Source organism: Phocoena sinus, chromosome 20 (assembly GCF_008692025.1).
Source record: "Phocoena sinus isolate mPhoSin1 chromosome 20, mPhoSin1.pri, whole genome shotgun sequence".
In the NCBI taxonomy this organism is placed as follows: Eukaryota; Metazoa; Chordata; class Mammalia; order Artiodactyla; family Phocoenidae; genus Phocoena; species Phocoena sinus.
In genome coordinates, this window is record NC_045782.1 from 40,787,333 (window position 1) to 40,801,116 (window position 13,784).

The following is a 13,784-nucleotide window of genomic DNA, read 5'->3' on the forward strand; positions in this document are numbered from 1 at the left end:
AAAAAAGCAAGCAAGAAGCTATTAGGTTTGTAACACATTGGAAAACCGGGGGAGTACCCCGCCTCGTCCGATATCGGAGCCCCGCGAGGGCCTTCCGGGTTTTAGAGCGAGCCTCACGCTATTCTCAATGCCCCTCACCTCCTTCGGGTTTAGGGTCCGAGGAGTCCGAGCAAATAATTCTCCCCCTGGGCCGTAGCAAGGGGGTGTCAGGGTGAGAGTTCGGGGGCATTTCTCAAGAAGCAAAACCATCCCTCCCACCCCAGCTTCGGTAGCTGGGCCGGAGCCCGGGTTGAGAGCAAAAATCCTGGTTGGTTTAGGCGAAGAGGATTCCGGGGCAAAGTCGGAGCCGCGAGACCGCGCTTCGAGTATCCCCCCTTCGGTCTCTGCCTCCTGTCCCCTGCCTGCTCCCCGTTTAATTTTTTTTTTTTTTTTTGCCCCCTCGCCTTTAATCTAATTTCTTCCAACTCCACCTTTGTTGTTAACCGGCGTCACGCCCGGACTAGCCAATCCCCGCCACGCAATCAGCTTGTCAAAAAGGCTCGGCCAGCCCTGGGAAAACAGGCCGCGGGCACTGCCCCCCCAACCTTACCCCCCGCCCCCCGCACGGCGGCGGCGGCGGCGGCGGGGAGCCGCGAGGGGAGCCTTGCACCCCGGCCTCGCCGCCCGAGCCGCAGCGGGGCAGCCTCCTCGTAGGTTTCCGCTCTCCACCATCCTGAGGGCCAGGGATTTTAGGGCCTGGGCGGGGATCGAAAGGCCTGGGCGGGACCACCATCTACCCTCCCATTGCCGTCGGCTGTGGTTGTCTGTCTCTGCCTCTCCTCCTCCGAGGAAGGTTCATCTGGACGCAGGAAGCCAGAAGACAGTCTGAAGAACGCCTGCTTCCAATCGGCGAGCCTACGGCTTGGGCCATCGCTCCGGGGGCAGAGCCATTGCTCCCGGGTCCCGGAATGCCAGTCTACCACACCAACACTGCTACGGCCCACGTCTCGACCAGCTGGATCACCGGCCCCTTTGGACTCTCCCCTGGCACACAGCCTTCTCCATCCTCACACAACAGCCTCGCTGCTGCTGTAATTCCTCTTGTCTCCTGGGAGAAATGAGATTCCTTTCCCAGGACTTCCATAGCCCACATCTGCCACGTTTCACAAACAAGGAGGAAAATCCTGTCAAGGTCTGGTGTGTCTGGATTTTTCAGTGGGTAGGGCATGTAGGAGGGGCCGATTTACCTTGACGCTATTGAAGCTTACGCTTCAGGGCTCCTCATCGCAGGGCCTGTTCAAGGCCCTGTCCTTAATTTTGATTCATCATTTGGTATTATTTTTGAGTCTCCCCCTCCCCTCCAATTGTACAAGTTTTAGCCCCACAAACCCAGCTCTGCCCTTGGAACCTACAGAGTGCATTTTGTGTAGAACCACGACATCTCACACTGCACTTCGAGCCTGCAGGGACTGACTTTCTTGTTTTGACTGGGAAACAGCAAAGGGTTTGGAGTCAGAAGTCCCAGCTTCCGAGCGGCTTCCCAACCTTCTTAACAGTGTGAGTTTGATTGAATCTCTTAACCTCATCTGATCCCAGTTTCCTTGTCTATAAAATTAAAATAGCAATCCTATGTTCTCTGCTTTCCTCGCCAGGGGCTGGAGGGTCGAGTGAGATGATATATGTAAAACTGTAAAATACTCCACAAGGTCACTTGCGATGTTTACAATGAGACTTAGACCCCAAGAAAGTTCCAAGTCTTCCACACACAGATCTGGAGTCCAGGTGTCCTGGCTCCTGGCCCTGAACTTCTTGGCTGGGCCAAGGGGCCTTTCGGTAAAGGGCTTTGGAATAAAACAGGATGAACGTGAATCATAAGAATGATAATAATAATTATTATTTTTAATTAATTAATTTATTTTGGCTGCATTGGGCGTTCGTTGCTGTGCGTGGGGCTTTCTCTAGTTGCGGTGAGTGGGGGCTACTCTTCATTGGGTTGCGTGGGCTTCTCATTGCAGTGGCTTCTCTTGTTGCGTGCAGAGCACAGGCTCTAGGCGCGCAGGCTTCATTAGTTGTGGCGTGCGGGCTTCATTAGTTGTGGCGTGCGGGCTCTAGAGCGCAGTCTCTGTAGTTGTGGCCCATGGGCTTAGTTGCTCCGTGCCATGTGGGATCTTCCCAGACTGGGGCACGAACCCGTGTCCCCTGCATTGGCAGGCGGATTCTTAACCACTGCACCACCAGGGAAGCCCAAGAATGATAATTATTGATTTTTCATTTCTTGGGCAGCAAAAACCATAGCTGGCACTTTCCCCACTTGGAAACCAATTGGCTTGTTTTACATCTATTGTGTCTCTGGTGAGGTCAGGAGTCTAGGACTTGGGCTATGGGCCAGAGCATGAGGGAACCTACCCTTGGTCTTTTTTATATGCCGCCTCTCCCAATTCACTTCCCCCTCCCTCCCAGTTTTCTGCCCTGAGCCTTGAAGCAGAGCCTCAGCATTCCACAACCCCAGCCAGGCTGGTGACAAGGCATAATCCTAGTTACTCATTCTCCACTTGGCCCCAGCCTTTCCTTGGGTTGCCAGTATCCCAGCACTAGCTCATATAAAACCCCTACTGTGCCTGGAATGCATTAACCAAAGTGTGGCACTTAAATTCCTAGTGTACATGGAGTAATTTTAGATAGTGTACAGATGAATATATTGTTTTCAAAGTTATGTATTATATTGCGTATTTGGAAATGCATTTTTTTTTAAAATTTAAGATAGTGACATAAACCTGCTTCTTTTTTGGGGGGAGCTACTGTCCCTCATTTATTTTTTTCTTTTTTATTGAGGTGTAACTTACAGATAATGAAGTGTACACATCTTAAGAGTACAGCTTGATGCATTTTTACCTATGTATACATAGTTTACATGTTACATATATGTATGTATATATAGTCATGCATACATATACATACATGTATAATGCAACTACCACCCTGATCAAGATATTGAATATTTCTAGCATTGAGCAAGCTCACTCAAAGTCAATATTCCCCTCCAAATGTCACCAGTATTCTGAGCTATTGCCATAAGTTTTGCCTGTTTTTGGAGTTCATATGCATGGAATCATTTAGTATGTATTCTTTTACATCTAACCTCTTTCACTCAACATTATGTCTAAGATTAATTTTTATGATGTTGCACGTAATACTGGTTCATGCCTTTTCATTGCTATGTAGTATTCCACTGTATAAATATACCACAATTTATTCTTTCTACTTCTAATGGGCATATGGGTTGTTTCCAGTTTTTGACTACTATGAATAAAACAGCTTCAAACCTTCTTGTGCCTATATTTTGGTGGATATATGCATTCATTCCTCCTGGGTGTATTTCTAGGAGTGGATTCCTATATCATAGGCTATAAATATATTGGACATTATTTGATACTGCCAAGTAGTGTTGTCAGTGTTTTTGGATTTTGGTCATTCTAATAAGTGTGTAGTGATATCTCGTTGTTTTAATTTGCAATTCCTTAATGGCATGTGATGTTGGATATCTTCTCATATGCTTAGTTGCCATCCATATATCTTTTTTGGTGAGATGTCTGTTCAGATCTTTTGCCCAGTTTTTCAATCAGGTGGTTTTCTTTTTTTTTTGGCTTGCCATGCAGCATGTGGGACCTTAGTTCCCCGACCAGGGATTGAACTGCCAGGGAAGTCCTGACTTTGTTTGTTTTCTTATTGTTGGGTTTTAAGAGTTCTTTGTATATTTTGGCTAACAGTCCTTTATCAGAGGTGTCTTTTGCAAATATTTTCTCCCAGTTTGTGGCTTGTCTTCTCATCCTCTTGACTTTGTCTTTCTCAGAAGTTTTTTATTTTAATAAATTCCAGTTTATCAGTGATGTCTTTCATGCCTTTGGTGTTGTATCTAAAAAGCCACCACCATACCCAAGGTCACCTAGGTTTTTTCCTCTGTTATCTTCTGGGAGTTTTATAGTTTTGTGATTTAGATTTAGGTATATGATCCATTTGGGGTTAATTTTTTGTGAAGGATATAAGATCTATATCTAGATTGATTTTTAAATTTTTTGCATGTGGATGTCCAGTTGTTCCAGCAACTTTTTTTTTTTTTTGGCTGTGCCACGCAGCTTGTGGGACCTTAGTTCCCCCGACCAGGCATTGAACCTGGGCCCATGGCAGAGAAGGTGCCCAGTCTTAACCACTGGACCACTAGGGAATTCCCCAGCACCATTTGTTGAAAAGCCTATCTTTGCCACATTGTATTGCCTTTGCTCCTTTGTCGAAGATCAGTTGATTATATGTATGTGGATCTATTTCTGGGCTCTCTATTATATTTCATTGATCTACTTGTCTATTCTTTCACCCATACCACACTGTCTTGATTACTGTAGCTTTATACACATCTTGAAGTTGAGTAGTGTCATTCCTTGAACTTTGTTCTTCTCCTTCAATATTGCATTGCCTATTCTGGGTCTTTTGCCTCTCCACGTAAACTTTAGAATCAGTTTGTTGATGTCCACAAAATAACTTGATGGAATTTTGATTGGGATTGCTTTGAATCTGTAGATCAAAATGACAAGAACTGATGTCTTTTTTTTTTTTGGCTGCATTGGGTCTCCATTGCTACACGTGGGCTTTCTCTAGTTGCGGCGAGCGGTGCGCGGGCTTCTCATTGCGGTGGCTTCTCTTGTTGCGGAGCACGGGCTCTAGGCGTGCGGGCTTTGGTAGGTGTGGCATGCAGGCTCAGTTGCTCCTTGGCATGTGGGATCTTCCTGGCCCAGGGATCGAACCCGTGTCCCCTGCATTGGCAGGTGGATTCTTAACCACTGCGCCACCAGGGAAGTCCAGAGCTAATGGCTTGAAAATATTAAGTTTTCCTATTCATGAACATGGACATTTCTCCATTTATTTAGTTCTTCTTTGATATTTTTCATCAGAGTTTTGTAATATTCCCCATATAGTTCTTATACATATTTTGTTAGATTTATACTTAAGTATTTCTTTTCTTTTTTTTTTTGAGTGCTAATGTAAATAACAGTTTTTTAATTTCAAATTCCTCTTGTTCATTGCTGATTTATAGGAAAGCAATTGACTTTTGTACATTAACCTGGTGTCCTGTAACCTTGCTATAATCATTTATTAATTCCAGGAGTGTTTTTTGGTTGATTCTTTCAGATTTTCTACATAGATGATCGCGTCATCTGCAAAAAAAGACAGCCTTATTTCTTTCCTCCTAATCTGTGCTTCTTTCTTCCTAAACTTTCCTTTCCTTTTCCTTTCTTTTCTCCTTATTGCATTAGCTAGGATTTCCAGTACAAGGTTGAAAAGCAGTGGTCAGAGAGAACATACCTACCGTGTTCCTGATCTTAGTGGGAAAGCGTTAAGATACGCACCATTAAGTATGTTCGCTGTACCTTGTTTGTTGATCTTCTTTATCAAACTGAGGCGCATACTCTATTCCTAGCATGCTGAGAGTTTTTATGATGAATGGGTATTGAATTTTGTCAAATGCTTTTTCTGCCTCGATTGATATAATCGTGTAAGTTTTCTTCTTTAGCCAGTTGATGTGATGGATTACATTAATTGATTTTCAACTATTGAACCAGCTTTGCATATCTGGAATAAATCCTCCTTGGTTGTGGTGTATAGTGCTTTTTATACATTGTTGAATTTGATTAGCTAATATTCTGTTGAGAATTTTTGCATCTATATTCATGAGAGATATTGATCTGTAGTGTTTTTTTTTTCTTGTAATGTCTTTGGTTTTGGTATTAGGGTAATGCTGGCCTCGTAGAATTAGTTAGGAAGTACAGTTATCCCTTGGTAACCACAAGGGCTTGGTTCCAAGACCCCTGCAGATACCAAAATCCACAGATACTCAAGTCCCTTATATAAAATGGCTTAGCACTTGCATATATCCTATGAACATCCTCCCATGTACTTTAAATCACCTCTAGATTATTTATAATACCTAATACAATGTAGCTGCTATGTAAATAGTTGAAAATACAATGTAAATGCTACATAGATACTTGCCAGCACACAGCAAATGCAAGTTTTGGTTTTGGGAGCTTTCTGGAAAAAATTTTTTTGGAATATTTTGAATCCACAGTTAGTTGAATCTGCAGATGTGGAACCTGAGGATACAAAGAGTTGACTGCTTCTATCTTCTGGAAGAGACTGTAGAGAATTGTTATAATTTATTTCTTAAGTTTTGTTTTGTTTTTGCGTTACGTGGGCCTCTCACTGTTGTGGCCTCTCCTGTTGCGGAGCACAGGCTCCGGACGCGCAGGCTCAGCGGCCATGGCTCACGGGCCCAGCCGCTCCGTGGCATGTGGGATCTTCCCGGACCGGGGCACGAACCCGTGTCCCCTGCATTGGCAAGCAGACTCTCAACCACTGCGCCACCAGGGAACCCCTTTCTTAAATGTTTGATAGAAATCACCAGTGACCCATCTGGGCCTGGTGCTTCTTGTTTTAGGAGGTTACTAATTATTAATTCAATTTCTTTAATAGATAAAGACCCATTCAGATTTCTTCTTGTGTGGATTTTGGCAGATTGTATTTTTTAAGGAATTGGTCCATTTCATCTAGGTTATCAAATTTGTAGGCATAGAGCTGTTTATAATATTTCTGTATTATCCTTTTAATGAATATGAGAGCTATAGTGATGTCCCCTCTTTCATTTCTGATATTAGCAATTTGTGTCTTCTCTCTTTTTCTTAATTACCCTGGCTAGAAGCTTATCAATTTTGTTGATCTTTTCTAAGAACCTGCTTTTGGTTTTGTTGATTTTCTCTGTTGATTTCCTGTTTTCAACTTCATTGATTTCAGCTCTGATTTTTATGATTTCTTTTCTTCTGTTTAATTTGCATTTAATTTGCTCTTTTTGTTCTTGTTTCCTAAAGTGGAAGTTTAGATTATTGATTTTGGTTCTTTCTTCTTTCTGATACTATATGCACGTGGTGATATAAATTTCCCTGCAAGCAATGTTTTTGCTACATCTTACAAATTTTGATTAGTATTTTTGTTTTCGTTTATTTCAAAATATTTTTAAATTTCTCTTGAAATTTCTTCCTTGACCCATGTGTTATTTAGAAGTGTGCTGCTTTATCTCCAAGTATTTTGGGATTTTCAAGCTATCTTTCTGTTGTTGACTTTTACTTTAATTCCATTGTGTTCTGAGGGAAGACATTGTATGATTTCTTTTTTTTATTATAAATTTATTTATTTATTTATTTGTTTATTTTTGGCTGCATTGGGTCTTCGTTGCTGTGCAAGGGCTTTTTCTAGTTGTGGTGAGTGGGGACTACTCTTTGTTGCGGTGTGCAGGCTTCTCTTGTTGCGGAGCACAGGCTCTAGGCGTGCAGGCTTCAGTAGTTGTGGCACGCGAGCTCAGTAGTTGTGGCTCAAGGGCTCTAGAGCGCAGGCTCGGTATTTGTGGCGCATGGGCTTAGTTGCTCCACGGCATGTGGGATCTTCCTGGACCAGGGCTCGAACCCATGTCCTTTGCATTGGCAGGTGGATTCTTAACCACTGTGCCACCAGGGAAGTCCCTTTTACTTTATATCTATACAAGATGATGGATGCTCACTAAATTTATTGTGGTAATCATTTCATGATGCATGTAAGTCAAATCATTATACTGTACACTGTATATCTTTGATATACGAGTCATTTAATTCTGTTACGGACATAAATTATACTCTGTATGATTTCAGTTCTTTTACATTTGTTAAGGTTTTTTTGTGGCCTAGAATATGGTCTGTTTTGGTGAGTGATCCATGTGCAGTTGAAGGGAATGTGTATTTTGCTATTGTTGCTTGGAATGTTCTACAACTGTAACCTAGGTCAAGCAAGTTGATGGTGCTCTTCAGGGGTTCTGTATCCTTAATAATTTCCTCTCTACCTGTTCTATGGATTATCGAGAGGGTAGTTGTAGTTTCCTACTGTAACTGTGGATTTATCTGTTTCTCCTTTCAGTCCCATCAGGTTTTGCTTCATGTATCTGAAGCTCTGTTAAAAAATTATATATGCTCCATTAAAAAACTATATATGTGGGGCTTCCCTGGTGGCGCAGTGGTTCAGAGTCCGCCTGCCGATGCAGGGGACACGGGTTCGTGCCCCGGTCCGGGAAGATCCCACATGCTGTGGAGCGGCTGGGCCCGTGAGCCATGGCCGCTGAGCCTGCGCGTCCGGAGCCTGTGCTCCGCAACGGGAGAGGCCACAGCAGTGAGAGGCCCGCATACCGCAAAAAAAAAAAAAAAAAAAAAAAAACTATATATGTGGAAATGAGTGTTCACATATAAATATATCTGGAGGAAAACACTCTAAATTATTAACAATGGTTACTGGGGTGGAGGTGGGGTATTGGAGGCTTTTATTCTCTATGTTAAATAGTTCTGTAATTTTAAGTGTTTTATAGTATACATGTATTATTTTTGAAATTTGAAAATATACAGACATGTTTTAAGGGAAAGAGAAAGATGATTGCATGGCTGCAAATGTGTCCTCCTAGCCTGGGCTATCTTGGAAAAAAGTCAGCTGGGTGCTCTCTGTCCCATTCCTGCCAAGCTCCCAGACCATGGCTTCTACCTCCTGCTTCTGCTTGCTTACCAGCCCTTCCTTCCTCACTTCCTGTCATCTGGCTTTGGGCCCAGGTGCCTGGGAAAGAAACAATTTTTTGAGATCACCATGTGGCCTGCCAACCCAGCAGGCTTTCCACCATGTGACTTGGCTTTGCTGAGCAAATTTCACCCACTTCATCTTCAGATTATTTCTCAATGTTTTCCATTTTCCAGACTCTTATTCTCTCAAGATATCCCCCCTTTCTCATCACTGGGCCAGCTCTTACTTTTCCCTCAGGAATCAGAGTAAATGTCTCCAGGAATCCTTGCCAAACCTCAGCCGGCCTCTGCCCCCAGCACTCCCTGCAGAATTACGCATCATTCTTGTTGAACGCCTGGCTCCCACGCAGACTGGAAGTCCTATGAGAATTGGGGCTATGTCCACCTGCCTCTGCTATTGACTCACTTACATGGAAGGATTCCCAATTTGCCTCTTTGCAGCCAACCTCTCCTGTATATAGCTCCCAGGTGAATCACTTTCATCATGTCATCCCCAGTTCTAGAACCTGCAGTGACTTGCTGGTGCCTGTTGAATCAAACCCAAACTCTTCCTCTTGTGTATATTTAATTACATCAAGGTTAAAGATTTCTGTTCAATGAGGTGGACAAAGTTAAGAGAGAGATGACAAAATGGGAGAATATTTTTGCAACGTCCAAAACCAACATAGATCCTTCCAGATCTCTTGCAAATCAACCTCCAAAAAGGCATCAATAGAAATATGATCCAATGATGTAAAAAGACTTTATATAAGAGGAAACGTTAAAGACTAATCACCAAGTGCAAAGATGCTCAAACTCTTTGGTGATCAGACAAATGCAAATAAAACAACAGTGAGGGGGCTTCCCTGGTGGCTCAGTGATTGAGAGTCTGCCTGCCGATGCAGTGGACACAGGTTCGTGCCCCGGTCCAGGAAGATCCTACATGCCGCGGAGCGGCTAGGCCTGTGAGCCATGGTCGCTGAGCCTGCGCGTCCGGAGCCTGTGCTCCGCCATGGGAGAGGCCACAACAGTGAGAGGCCCGCGTACCGCAAAAAAAAAAAACCCAAAAAACAGTGAGATAATACCTCAGTCGGGGTAGGAAAAATCAGACAGCTGGATAATATCAATCATATGGGAATATAGGAACCTCCTGCTCTGTGTGTGGGAGTGTGGCCTGGTGCAGACATTGCGGAGAAAAATATGGCTGTACTTAGTCAAATGAAGGCAGGTGTATTTATACCCTATGACCTAGCAAGTCCACTCCTGGCTTCAACATTTATAACTCAGAGAGATTCTCACTAGATCCGTAAGAGGACAAGGCTGAGGATGTGCATTGCAGCATTGCTTACTGGAGGGGAGTTGGGTGCAGTCAGATGTCCCTCCCTGGGAGAGTGAAGAGGTCAAAGGTGGGGAATGCCCCCATGGAGCGCCCCACAGCAATTAAAGCAACTCTGTTCCTGGCTGGATCCAACTCAGGGCAACCTGGCTGGATCTTAAAGCCACAGTGCTGGGTGCAAAGAGGACGAACAGGGCAAGACCTAGAACACAGTGCTGGTAATTTATAGAAATACACACACACTGTATGGTCAGGCCATTCAAGATGGCTGTTCTCTTGCTCTGTGTACATCCCCTGCCAGACCAGTGCGTGCTTCACCTATACCCTACGCACATGACTGACCTTCCTATGTACTTGCCCCAGGCCCAGCTAGTGATAGCTTATCAAAGGGGTGGTGAGGGGCATGCCTCTCTGCTTCTTCCCCTGGTAACTAATGAGCCAACCTGATGTCAGTTCCCCCTATATGTGGCAGTCTCCCGTTCCCTTAGGGAGCGAAGACTGCCACCACGTCCTGTCTGCCGTACATGGTGAGGTGTCGCTCCAGGGCCTTGCTTCACACATGTAAGCTCCCCCATCCATTAAACCATCGATGTGTCTGTTGCTGACTCTGGGCTCTTTCTTCGGTCTCGAAGCTGGGCAAGCACAGGGCTTGTAGGCCTGTGGGGTACAGCCCAACACACACATACCCCCTGAAACCAACCAAAAAGAGACATTCTGAGAAATTTAGTTATGGATTGAATGCTAATTTTTTGCTAATTTTGTTGGGTGTGACAATGGCACTGCAGTTGGGTTCAAAAATGATCAGTGCTGGGGGGGACGCATAGCTGAAAGGTATAAGGGTGAGATGGCATGACGTATGAAATTTACTTTCAAGTATTTAGTTCAGCAGAGGGAAAAAAGAGAAAGTGTATTTTAGGCAAAGATTTAAGCAAGATTTTAAGGCAAAATCTTGATAAGTTCTGCGTCTGGGAGATGAGTATATGGTGGTTTGTCGTACTATTGTCTCTACTTTTGTGTATGTATTAAAATTCATAATAAAACTTAAAACAATATCAATGACACATATTTTCAAGACTATGTTCACACAAAAAGATACACATTAAACATGTGAGAGTGACCGCCTATGGAGGGGAAAGAAAATAGGAGGGAATAGAAAATGAGGACAAAGGGGAAGGAAGGACAGAAGGAAGGAAATAAGAACGGTCAACGAAAATCCACTCTGGGAGGATGATTAACGTAACCCTTTGCACCTAAAGTCCAAAAGAAGGAGGAAAGAAATTGATATCCCCTATACCTCTACCACCGTGGCATTTTAATTTTTTCCATCTAAGCCTCTAACCTTCATTCCTGTGCCCACCGTACTTTTCCACAAGGCTGTCACCATGACAGTCACATCACTGCGTGCTTCCCCTAGGAATAGGAATGCACTTTTTCTTTTTTAATTAATTAATTAATTTATTTTTAAATTTTTGGGGGGGCTGTGTTGGGTCCCGTTGCTGCGCAAAGTCTTTCTAGCTGCGGCAAGCGGGGGCTACTCTTCACTGTGATGCCCAGGCTTCTCATTGCGGTGGCTTCTCTTGTTGCGGAGCACGGGCTCTAGGCGTGCAGGCTTCAGTAGTTGTGACACGCAGGCTCAGTAGTTGTGGCGCACGGGCTTAGTTGCTCTGCGGCATGTGGGATCTTCCCGGACCAGGGCTCAAACCTGTGTCCCCTGCATTGCCAGGCGGATTCTTAACCACTGCGCCACGAGGGAAATCCTAGGAATGCACTTTTGCTTACTCAGTGCCAGCACTGGGCTAGGACCCACTGGTGTGTGATCTCAACTCATCCTCTCAGTAACATTGTGAGGTAAGTACTGTGTCCTGACCTCCATTGTGCAGATGCAGAAAACTGAGCTCAGGAATGTGGTTCTTAGCTGGAATTTCAAATATCTCGGCCTCAGATGCCCAGGATCACGTGATTGCACCAAGCTGATCCAATCACTTCTTCATCATCATCGTTATTTTTAGGGCCTGCCTAATGGTCCATTATATTGATGTCGGGTAATTCACTGTAATTTACTAACAGCTCTCCTATTGCTGAGTATTTGGACTCTTTCTAGCTTTTTGCTTTCATAGACAGTCCCGCAAAGAATAGTTTCAGGTACAGAGATTTTCAATTCTGTTGAGTTATTCCCTTGCCAGGAGTGGGTTAGGCTTAGGTTACTCTGTGTTCACACGAAAGGGTGTTCCTCATGGCAGTTAATTCACGGTGAGGTAGTTTTCCTGAGAGGAAATGTGGACGTGGGGGGCAGGGCATCTGCGAGGAGAGGGGGCAGGAAATGTCGGGAGAGTAAGGTCTCGGGCCAGGCAGGAAGCTGGATCCCGATGGATTTTTTGTGGTCTTCACATTTCCTTAATGCCTTCCCTGCTGACTTAGGGTGTCCCTCTGTCAAGCCCTGGGGACTGGGACAACTCTGTGGGACATGACGCTGCTGTGTGTGGGAGGTGAGTGGCTGAGACTACTACCCTGGGGCCACAGTAGCTCTCTGGCTGTTTGGCGGCTGCCCTGGCCAGCCTGGGAGGGGTCAGCTGGGGATAGGCAGTATGTAAATATAGATCCAGGGAAGGAAGTCAGGCGGCCCAACACTGCACTGACCTCTCTTTGGAAGGTTGGGGTGGTGAGGGGTGATGTCCTGACACCTTCCTCACCAGGGGTGGGTGACACCTGGCCCAGCAGTCCCCTAGAGTTGCTGGAAGTGGCTGGGGGTGGGAGTCGGGGGCAGGGCCTCCAAGGGCGTCACAGTGGGGGCTGGTGGAAAGCTGGTCAAGAGTTGCTGTTCCTGTGTGACTGATGGCAAACCGCATTTTCTCTCTGACAATTTGTGTTAGCGGTGCTGCCCAGACTGATGTGTCCAGGCTAAGGGGCTAACTGGTCCTAAGGAATGTGGGGTTCACTGTGCAAAGGGCAGGAGGCGCCCCTCTCCCCACCTCCATGGGTCTTGCTTATTTTGGAGAGGAGGGATGTCCGGGGCATAAACTTGTCTTCCCTTGCTCTCCCACCCCCTCACTGGGTGCTGGCCCTCTCCACCCTAGGGCTCTGGCCTACCAGCCCTGCCTCTCCCCCAACTCTAGTGCCACACCCCTCCCCCAGCCTGGCCCTTCCTGCCCCCTAGGGCCACAGCCCTGCACTAGCTCCACACCATACATTCCTTCTCCAGCCCAGACCCCTTGGACCCCCGACCCTGGGAAGGGAATTCCAGCATGGCACTCACTCCACCATAGATGCATTTATTAGTAAAACCTATTCCCAAGCATCAAGGGGAAGGGTGCTAGCAGGGTGAGTGACTTTTTCCACTTGGCAGTGTTCAAGTAGCAGAGGGTAGGAAGGGGCAGGGGCATCCCAGTCAGAATAACAATACCAGCAGCTAACTTTATTGAACTCTTCTGATGGGGTCTGAGGCCAGGCGCTGTGCTAAGCAATCACTTTATAGGCAATGTCTCCTTTAATCCTTATAACAAACCTACGAAGTAGGTACCATTATCGTCCCCATTTTACAGATGAGGAAACTGAGGCATAGAACAGTGAAGTGGTGGGAAGCAGCTGTGAGCCTTCAGGAGGTACCTGAGAGCCCTCTCTCAGCCTCCTTTTTTTCTGTCACACCCTGATTCTCAGTTTCAACCATCTCTCACCACTTCCAGTTCTTTCAACTCTTTTTATATTTTTCTTTTGTAAAAAAATAGATTTTGCCCATATTCTGCAGCTCCCACTGTCTCCTACCCCAATTGGTCAAATCTGGGTTCTCCCCAAGATTTGGTTCAAGTGGAGCTGAGGACGGTGTGTCTCTAATTGGGGCTCGCATGCGCGAGCGTGCCTGT